This window comes from Taeniopygia guttata, chromosome 1 (assembly GCF_048771995.1).
Source record: "Taeniopygia guttata chromosome 1, bTaeGut7.mat, whole genome shotgun sequence".
Taxonomy (NCBI): Eukaryota; Metazoa; Chordata; class Aves; order Passeriformes; family Estrildidae; genus Taeniopygia; species Taeniopygia guttata.
The window spans coordinates 2,567,130-2,577,762 of NC_133024.1; positions in this window are offsets into that span (position 1 = coordinate 2,567,130).

Below are 10,633 nucleotides of genomic sequence, written 5' to 3' on the forward strand. Positions count from 1 at the left end.
CTCCATATCAAAAGCATAATGCTGTAAATCACCGTTTTTCATTTGTAAGGAATAAAATTATATTCACCTTTTGCCACCGTTTATCATTCTGAGGCTATGCTTGATCTGTGTTCTTGGCTAAGCTTTGAGAAACAGGGCGTGTATCTTGTGAAACTTGTGCATGGCATCCTTTTACACTTGTATGTGTGTCAGCAGAGGAAGCAGGTTTATATTTTCTTCAATTCTTTCTGCATCTTAATGTGCTCCAGCATATGACTGCATAAACCTGTTGCTCAGAAGATTACCAAGTTGAAATATTTTGCTTTTGCAAGTAAAGTACAAACCTCATCCTGCCTGCATCTGTGACTTCTTTCCTTGGGGACATGAAAAAGTCTGTTTATCTGAAACTTTTTATTCTGTAAGCTAAAGAATGGAATAGCAACTGTATTTCTCTTCATTACTTTTTCCTGTGGGAAATAGTTTCCCTGTATTTCCAAAGGTCTTGGTTTAAACCAACTCTCCAGAGATACCTTAGGAGCCAAAACAGGTTATTAGAGATGTTCCTCTGGTTATAGATTTTCCCAAAACCTCTCATTTCATATGTTTTTATTCATTTGAAGTTTTCCCCATGCAATAGAGACTGTGAGCACCATTCCTGTTCAGAGATTATTCTTTCAACTGAGTCAATGATAAGTTTGAAGGAAAGAATATTAACCCTTTTTCTTTTGACACGAGTGAAGGGGTACCAAATACCCCAGGGGAGCAGGTTTCATAACTCTGGTAAAATAAAGAGACTTACAGATTGCAGATTTGAAGTTGCTATAGACTGTAATATCACTTTTCTTAGAGGATACCATCCCGCCTCAAGAAAGCCCCAGCAGTTTAGTTTTGTGTGGATGCAATACAGAAGAGCTGGGAAAATTCCAGACTGGAAAAGAGGACATTATCTCAAGTATCAGAAAGGTTTTATTTCTATCAGGATACAGTAAAGTTGTAGCTTTCTTTATAGATTTCTGCAGCTTCTCAGAAATCTATTCCCGGTACTTGAATATCTTTCCACAATATATAGTCAGAAGAAGCACACAGATAATTCCTATTGTCCTAAAACAGGTTGAGTGTGAACAGTTAAACTCTGTTTCCTGTACCTAGAAAGAAGTGGGTTTAAGAATGGCAAAAGGCTTTGTGTTTGCTTTTTGCTCCATTGCTACTTCTGGGGATTTGATGACCTTGAGCTTGCATCCAGGAATAAGAAACACTTCATACAGGAAAATACATAAAACACTTGGGAAAAAAAAAAATTGCCCTGTGGAACTAAAGATGCAAAACTTGTGTAGTAAATCCATCATGAACTTCATTAAAATAGTGCAAATTTTTGCCACACTCCACATGCACACATGTATATCAGCTCATAGTCCAATATCTACAATGTGATTTGTCATGATGTAAATCAACAGATTGCATCAACAATTTAGATCTGCCCCCACTCTATTTAATCTTTAGCATTAGACCAGAATATGCATGGTTTTAAAAATAGAAATCAGGCCATGAATTTTTCTTCATAGATTACTGGTATTAAAAAGAGGGAAAGGGACCTTCAGAAAAAAATAGAAGTCTGTACAGAAGCAAAGCCTTGAAGAAGTCTTCCTTTTCCATAAGAGGGTTGTAGATAAAATTTTTTTCTTAGCTTTTATTTTTCAGTGTACTTACTTCTGAAAAAAAAAAATACATACCACAAATGGATGAAAGTGAATAAATAAATGAGCAAAACCATTTCACAGCGATAGAAGAAGGAAAGTCAAGGGAGGGTGGGAAAGTACAGACATGTCATAAACAGATCATGTATAAAGGTCAACAAGCTACCTAGATTATTTTTTTCAAATATAAAGCTTATGTATTCTAGTTCACAAAAAGCAGGTCGAAAGGATGTCTCATTTAATGACATTCCATGTAGCTGCATTTTGTTTTGCAGATGGGAGCATTGAGCATAGGTCTGGGCAGCAGCTACTGCTCTGCTTTCTGAGTTGGATCCTCTGTTTGTTTGGTTTCTCACCCCTCAAGTCACTTAACTGGGAGCAGTATCAAGCTTGGATTGCTTATGTTTACACAACTGAACCCTGTATTTTCTTGTGTTTATAAGGCTGAACTTTGTCTGGACTGACTGTTTTTCTATTAAGTGAAATGTAACAAGGATGAAGCATAATTTCAGACCTTTGTAACTGCTATAAATACATAGTTTGCTTTGTTGTTGAATTTGTCCTGTTCTTCAGGGACCCTCCCTGAGGCTATTTTCCACAACTGCCCTTGTGCTATGGCACTGGTGCATAAAACACGCTCTGTTTGGTCAGGAACCAAAAAAGCATCTGCTTCTTAGGGAGAAAAATAATTTTCTTTTAATCCTCACTATCTTTGGGTCCTTGCTATCCATGTCCTTGGTCTAACATCAGTGGCTGTACCATATTTCATATCCCCAGAGGCAGGAGATGCCCTGAGGAAGGACTGCATTTGGATACAGTCCCAATTACTCTGAATTATGGAAGCACACAGACCCTGAAGTGTCAAGTGCTGCTCTTGCAAGAAGGGCAGGTGAGGGAGACCATGGTTTGAGCTGAAATGGACATTTAAGGACCACCTAGTCCAACCCCCCTGGAATGAGCAGGGACATCTTCATGTAGACCAGGGTGCTCAGAGCCTTGTCTAGAACATCTCTAAGGATAAGACATCTACCACCTCTGTGGGCAACCTCTTCCAGTGTTTTACCACCTTCACTGTAGAAAAGATTCTTGTATCTAATCTAAATAGACCTTCCTTCAGTTTAAAACCATTACTCCTTGACCTGGTGTACTGCCCAGAAGCTGAAAGATGGGTCGAGAGGGTTTTGGCTTTGGCTGCCATGGGGTACCATAACCCAGCGTGTCACAAGGGCAGCAGCAGATCCTGGGGCTGCTGTGGCTGTCCTCAGGGCCTGAAATCCAGTGGCTTGGTCTGTCTGAGCTTCCTGTGCCAACATGATAATATTTCTTTCTCTTGGTAGGTGCCAGAAGGAAAATATATTCATGTTTATGAGGGGTCACATGCTGCCGCTGCATGGGATGAGATTGCTCTAGCTATTAATTACAGTTATTAGTTTGGACAATTTCAAGTGTGCTGAGGGAGATTGCCTTTCCACAGAGCAAGAAATATTAGCAGCACACTTTTAAATTCAGTCAGTGTACTTTCTTCCTTTCCTGAGTGTGATCTGGGTTTCGTGAGAAATACGAAAAAAAGAATGTGAAAGGGGCTGAATTTTTACAGAGCTTTGGGAAGGAGTTTTTTAAACAACCTCCAACAAGCTGAGGAAGTAGATAACATTTGACCTTTCTGGTCATGTAGTTTCAGAGAACATGAGGAGAGGATGAGAGAAGACAGGAAAAAGGGGACCTGGAGGGAAATCCAGAGCAAACACGGGAGAAGCACACATGGTGTGTGTCTTTCTTGCCCTTCATTACTTACTATTTATTTTTGAGAGGCAGAAGGTGAAGCTGAGGCTAATGAGGAATTTTTAGGCTCAGCTAAGGCCTGTAAACTAGATGCTGAGACAACAAGCTTTGCAGGTGTCTCTAAGGTCACTTCACATGCAAAATTACACTGGCAGAGATGGTGGACAAGTACTTAAAATGTGGTGCTGGAATCTAAGTGTAGACAAAGTTCTACAAACAGATCCTTAATAGCATAATGCTGCAATTCTGTAAAGCACAGCAAGGGAGTTTTGTCTTAGGTTAGTCTGTGATTTGATGCAGTTCTGCCTGATTGGAAGATTTGTCTCACTGAAAGCAAATATGTCCATAAAGCAAATATCAAACATGTGTCATAAAAAAAATGTCATCTCTAGCTGCTGAAGAAAATTCCTATAGTCATGCTGTAGTCATTAAACATCAGTCTTCAAAAAGGATGTGGGTCATCATATGGATAGAGTAAAAATGACCTCTGTGTATTCTTTGAGAATAGTTTTGTAATTTTTCTTGCACCCAATACAGTCAATTTTCCATGAAGTCAGGAGAAATATAACTCAAAAGTTGGAAATAGTGGCAGGGAAAGGTAAGAAAACTCTGGCAGAACTCTGCTTTTAATGTCAGCTGCCAGTGGGTCTCATTCAATATTCACATCTACATTTAAATACATTAGAAAATTAATGTTAGCATAATATCTGTGAAGAGTCACATGCTTGTTGCATTCTGTCTGGTTGTAGCAGGAAACTGTTTGATGAACAGAACAACTTAGTGCTTAAGTTCATTAACAAAAGAACTTCAAAGATTGTTCTTCCACTGTGCTTCTTTTTGGGACTCACCCACATGGGTCTGGATGGGTCTGCTCCCCTCTGCTCACATGTAACATTTTTCTTATTTCCACTTTTTGTGGAATAATTGTGAAATACACCTGTTTGTAAGGGAAGAAGCATTCACTTAAATCAGAGATTAGCCTCACTTGAGAGGATGCTAGTTGTATAATGTATTAAAAAGAGAGAGATTAAATCTGTTTTAATGAAGAACTAATACTATACAGTTTTGAAAGTAAGCAAGCCATTTGCAGCACGTAAATTGAATATTCTCTTTGCTCAAGCTTCTTGGTTTTATCTGAATGTGAAAATGCCATAACAACATGAGTGAGTTATTTGGCCACAAATTGATCAAAAACTGGATGAGATGTGGTACCAAAACTCCATGTTTTGGCAGTGCAGGACAGGAATAGTAACTTCATAATAGCTAAAAAAACCCTCTTCAGTTTCCCCTTGCCATCCAAATTTCTGTCACTGTCTGTTTTTAGATCAGTTTTGTTTTTTTTCTGTTAAGGAAGTTTTACTCCCAGAGTCAGAAAGCAAGCCCTGCTTGTGAGCTGCCTGGACATTGAGGTCAGGATATATATATATATATATATATATGCATTTTCTCTCCTTGATTGCAGCAATACAAATGTTCTTTCAGTGCAACAGAACCTTTCCATGACTAAAATCAGCATAGTAGAAGGTACTAGAAAGTAATTTTCTGTCACATACTCTACTCAGGAGCTGAGCAATTTACCCAAAAAGACCCATAATAGCAGTAAGCAGTGACTTCCAAGAGCGAAAATGTTCAGGTAATTCTCCAGTGAGATATCAAATGCCATTATTTTCCCTTAATGTTACTGGCAGACTGGGAGGGAGAATAAGAGGATACTTAATTAGGAACAAATAGATGTTCTGATCTCCACCTCTGCCCACCATTTCACTCCTACCTTCTTTAAAATGACTCAGCTGAGATAATAATACAAGCAGCTGTAAAGCAAAGACCAGCTGCCCCTTGTCTTTTGCTCTAACAGCCAGACTACTCCTTGGCACTTGATAATGTTTCTTACGTTTGCAGTAGGAGAACAACAGCATTCCTTCATTATCTCTAAATTATGGTCTGGGATAATCCCTTGGGCACAGACTGCATACCCTGTGTCCCAGCGTGGCTTCTCAAAAGGAGACAAGATAAATGACAGAAAGTCATCTGTCCTCTCCCTACATCTTCCGATCACCTCACTGCTTCTGTCGGTGGTTCTGTTGTTAAGGGTTGAGTGACAAATTGTTGGAGGGGTTTTTAGCCATAGAATTAATAACTTTCCATCCCTTTGCATGGCAGGAGCCCACTTAAATGACAATAAAACATCACCAACAAGAGAAAGCATGTCCCTTTAATGATCCAAGTCCCTAAATGAAAATGGCATCGAGCCTTGTTCATAACTCTTACTAAGTATTTAATCTCTTCTCCTTCAAACATCACTCAAATGATGTTTGGCCCTGCTGAGGATGCCTTTTCCACAATAAGGTGTCTGAGAGGAGCTTTCTATTGAGAGAAAATAGAGCAGTCAATACTGCCAATGGTGCTGCAGAGAGACATTGGGGTGTTTTATCTAGAAGATGCTACTGAAAATGGTATAGCTACTGGCACCTATTGTGACAAATGGAATTTAATATTGGCTCAAGATGAAAAGTTATAATAGAGTGAAAAGAAATTGCCTGAACACAGGCTGATGGTACAATATCATTTATGTTACCCTGACATTTTTGACTGGGGGTGATTGATTAACTGGTATATGTATGTCTGCAAATTTATGTGCATAATGCAACACAGCCAGAAAACAGTACTATGGTTTGTGCATTTTTCTATCCCAGAAGCTGTAATTTAGGGAACTGTTTACAAGAAACTTCACCAAAAGCTGTCTGAAGTTATTAAATATTTTGACTAGAGGTGGAACATTTATGCAGATTTCAATGGTACATGTACTTCTGCACCACTTGGAATCATTGGAAATATTCCCACCATTTTTAATGATACAGGTTCAAACCTCAGGGTATTGAGCATTGTAGGAAAAATATTCTCTTGATTTCTGGCATCTGATGTAGCCACTGGGAAAGGCATCCAATCACTGAGCATCTGGAGATGTAACTAAAAAACATAATTAAGAGAAATATCTCTAGAATCAGAGCTTGAGTTGAACAGATATTGGGTACAATAGCAAGAGCTAAGTGAATATTTTTACCAAGTTATTTACTAGATAAACAAACTTAGCATTTTCTTAATTTTGTGGAATATTTAGAAACAGATTGGTTTTCTCAAATTTACTTGTTAAGTCACATCTCTTTACTGTGTATTTCAAGGGTATCTTTTTAAGCTTTAAGTGTTTTGTGGTTCTGTTCTTCCTGAGTTATCCGATTTAGACTATGATTTCTTATGTAAACCCTAGAAATATTTAGCTTTTATAGCATTTTTCTTATTTAAAAAGTTGCATGATTTTAACTATAGTCTTGGAGAGCTTGAAAATCATCTGCTATTTTGTAACCTTAGGGCAAAAAGAACATCCTCATTTAAATAAGGGAGGAAAATAAACATGATAAAGATACCAGAGAAAATTTTTTTTTGTTTCTCTTGTCTCTGGGCCACAAGCCAATTTGGAAACATTTACACAGCAACAACCATAAAAAAAAAACAATCCTTGTGCACAATAGGAATTATATGGGCTGATTCCTACTATTGCCATTTCCTTTAAAGTATTTGGCATTTGTTCTGTATCAGTAGATGACTAAGTGAAGAATTAACCTGAAGGACTGGATAACCCCTGTGGAGAACAGATAACCCCTGTAATTGAACACACGTAAAACACACCCCAAACAGCACGCATGGCTTGAGTAAAACTGATCTAAGTGCAGAGTCAGGCATTGCTAACCTTGGAGTACACAGAATCTCTTTTCTCTGGTACATTTGTGATATACTGCTCTGTCAATTTTTTTTTTTTTTCCTCTCTTTGCCCCTACTTCTTATTTTTTTTTCTCTTTTAATTCTTTCTATTCAGGAAGGAGCTCTCCATCTGGTCTCACTCTCCCTTCAATCAATAGTTTTCTTTTCATCTCAGCAGCTACCGTTTGTTATCTGCAATGCTTGGAAGATTCACTCACCAAAGTGGAAGCAGCCCCATGAGCACAGGAAGTTCTGACTCAAACCCTCTCTGACAAGGGGCAAATTCTCCTTGTCAAATCTCCCCCACCTCATCCTCACATTTGCAAAAGTTGATCAGATGCCCAAACACTCACATTCAGAGAACTTCCACCTTCCCAGCAGGCGAGCAGTAATCGAAATGCAGCCCTGGCTGAGCTGGTTTGCAGTGTGCAGTGCTATTAAAGCCCTGCCTGCCAGAAAAGGTCTGTAAGTACTGAGAGTGTTGAGCCTTGCAGGCAATCTCCACTGCTTCTCTCTCTGTAAACATCAAAGCTACTTCAGCTAATTAATTACAGGCTGAGGGATTTTTAGTGATTCGAGATATATGTACCCAACACAAAGTGTCTCCCAGCGAGGAGATGAAACTTTTGACTCCATGTTTGAGCTAGCTGTTTGAAGAAAAACATTGTCACGTTCAGGATGCCAGCATTTCTTTGGTGTTACTGCAAAAGTTTTAAATTTTCCCTTGAGATGTTATTTAGCATTTTCTGACCAGAAATGTTCACACTCAGAATGCCTCTGACCAGACCTGTTATCGGATAGTTCAGCTCATGTCACCTCTGCTGTCTTGAAAACCAGTAGGTGTGGGCTCTTTTTGGCACAGTGAGGAGCAAGGACTGAAGGTGGCAAGTTCCTTTCACACCCATCAACTTTGCAGCTGCTGAGGACAGGATGCATCATTTAGTGTCACCATTTGGAATGCAGACTGAGAGAAATCAAAAGGAAACCGTATTCCTCAAGGGAAATGTAGCAAAACATACTCTTAAAAATTCAGAGGTGAGAAAATGTCCAGAAACTTGTAAAGATCATATTCATCCCCAAGGTTACACTAATATACTCAAAAATTCCTCTATGGCCTTGAATTAAATTTGTATTCTCAGTGGTGACTTTATCCACTTCACTTGTAAATTTAGCCTAAAAAGTACATTTATGAGTTTTGTCTCTCACATTTCCAACCCTAAAATGAGGAAAAAAGGGAAACTATCTCAGGTAAAAAACAAACAAAACAAAACACAAAATCCCAAACTAAAAAAACAAACCAACCTAAAGAATTCTCCTCAAGGAGAAATTCCTTTACTGCTCCTCTCTCTAAGATGATCCCAGAATTCAGTATCATGTCACACAGTGGACAGCAAGCGGATGGGGCAGTCTTGTGTTTTGAAACCAGGGCTGTGGAGAGGAAATTCTTGAGACTAGATTGTTATCAAACAGGAAGGAGGATGCAAATACCATAGCAGAAAAAAAAAAAAAAATATATGGAAGAACTTCAGAGTCTGGGATAACACTTCTGGTCCCTGTTAAGAGCCTTCTTGTTACAAACATTTTAAAGGTTTTAATGAGTGAATTAATACAGAATTCTCTATTGCCTTTCACTCTATTGATATCCTGTCATGCTTAGAGGCTCCAAATAAGATTGCGACCTGCTGTGTTGTTCAGCATGTATAACCAGCATGATGAGTGGTCCCTATCTCTGCCTTTATACATGAGACAAGCAGAGCCACTATTTTACAGTTATCTGACACACAGACAACACAAGTCATTCGAACAGAACAGGAAAGAGCTGAGATCCAAACCCATGTCCCAAGAGCTCCACCCCCTGCATCACCTGTTTGCCTTTTCAGCATCTCATCATACAACAGATGGAGGCAGTTGATATCAATATTTTTTTTTTTTTGCATCATATAAATATAGATTGCATTGCTGAGAATTGAGCTGAAGGGGAATGGGAACGGACCCCAAGATTCAATAATATCCTGTCCAATTATCATGCTGAAGAAACTGAACTGTATTGATGCTTTAAGTTTGATTTGTAAAATTAAACCACAAATGTCACTGCATATAAATGGTCACAGGCAGAAGAATGAGTCGCATGATAACAGACAAGATCTATAGGGAATCTGTGAATTTGCAAGCAGACACAGCAGAAATCTGTGAATTTGCAAGCAGACACATCAGTTACCTCTGAATTATTGGCACCAATCTCCAATACATCTACTCACATGAAAAAGTATTATTAACCTTTGATGCAGCACATGCAAATAAAATATGATGATTCAACAGCAAATTCAAGTATCTAACTATCATGGGTTTAAGATAAGTGAATTTATTTTAGGCATTTCTTGAGTGTATTAGCTTGGTATCGGAAATCAAGGATTTATGGAAATTGCAATACTAGCTGACATCATAAAGATATCAATTATTATACTATCATTTGTAACTGAATGCTGCATGATGGAAGTGCTGAGTTCAAAAATGCATCAAAATGTTACTCATAAATACATATACTGCCTCAAAGTTCCAAGGAGCCAGTCAAGCACTGGGAGATGTACAAACAAAGACTTGAATTTCACAACCTGAAGCTCAGATAAACACTTAGTTTACAGAATTATTTCAACTTCCAGCAGAACTCTGCTACATTTGTCTGTCTCTCGCTCCTGATGTTGTACAGTCTAGAGTTGGAGGAATATGTTACTTGTGGCTCAGACATGCTAGCCCTGGAGGATTCTGTAAGCACAGAATATTGCAAAATGAATGGCAGGTACGTGACTTTTCCACTATATATTTAAATTTCAGTGCAGATTTGAACGAGGCTTCCATTAAATTTTGGTGAGTCATTTTCTAATTGGTTCAATACTCGGCCTGGTGACATGACCTTCATCTTTCCTCAGGCATCTTGAAAAATGGTAACTTATGTCTTTTTCTGTTGTTTATTTGTGTCTCTTCCCTTCAGAGTAATATGAAGGGGTGTCAGTAATTTGTACAGTCTTTTACTCTTTCACATATATCTTCAGAGATTTTTGAGTGGTCAGAAAAAAAAAAGGCAATGAAAATATGTGTTGGGAAAGTGGCTATTTTTCACCTGATTTCACAGAGGGGTTTGGCTGGAAAACTGCAATGATGGCCTATTTTAAGGTAAACATATAATTTTATTGATCTCTGGCATTTTTTTGCAAACCTGCAATTTTATTCATCTTCAGTATTATAGGTAGTGAAAATGAACATTCCTTCACCTGCAGTTTCAGGAGAGATAGCATTAGAATCAGCAAGGGCTGTGGAAATGCTATTTGCTTGTACTCAGTTCTCAGAAATTAATCAGAAGCAGGGAAGGTGCACATTCCTAATGTGTTAGATGAAACTGAGTCACCTTCTTTTGAGAAGGGCTG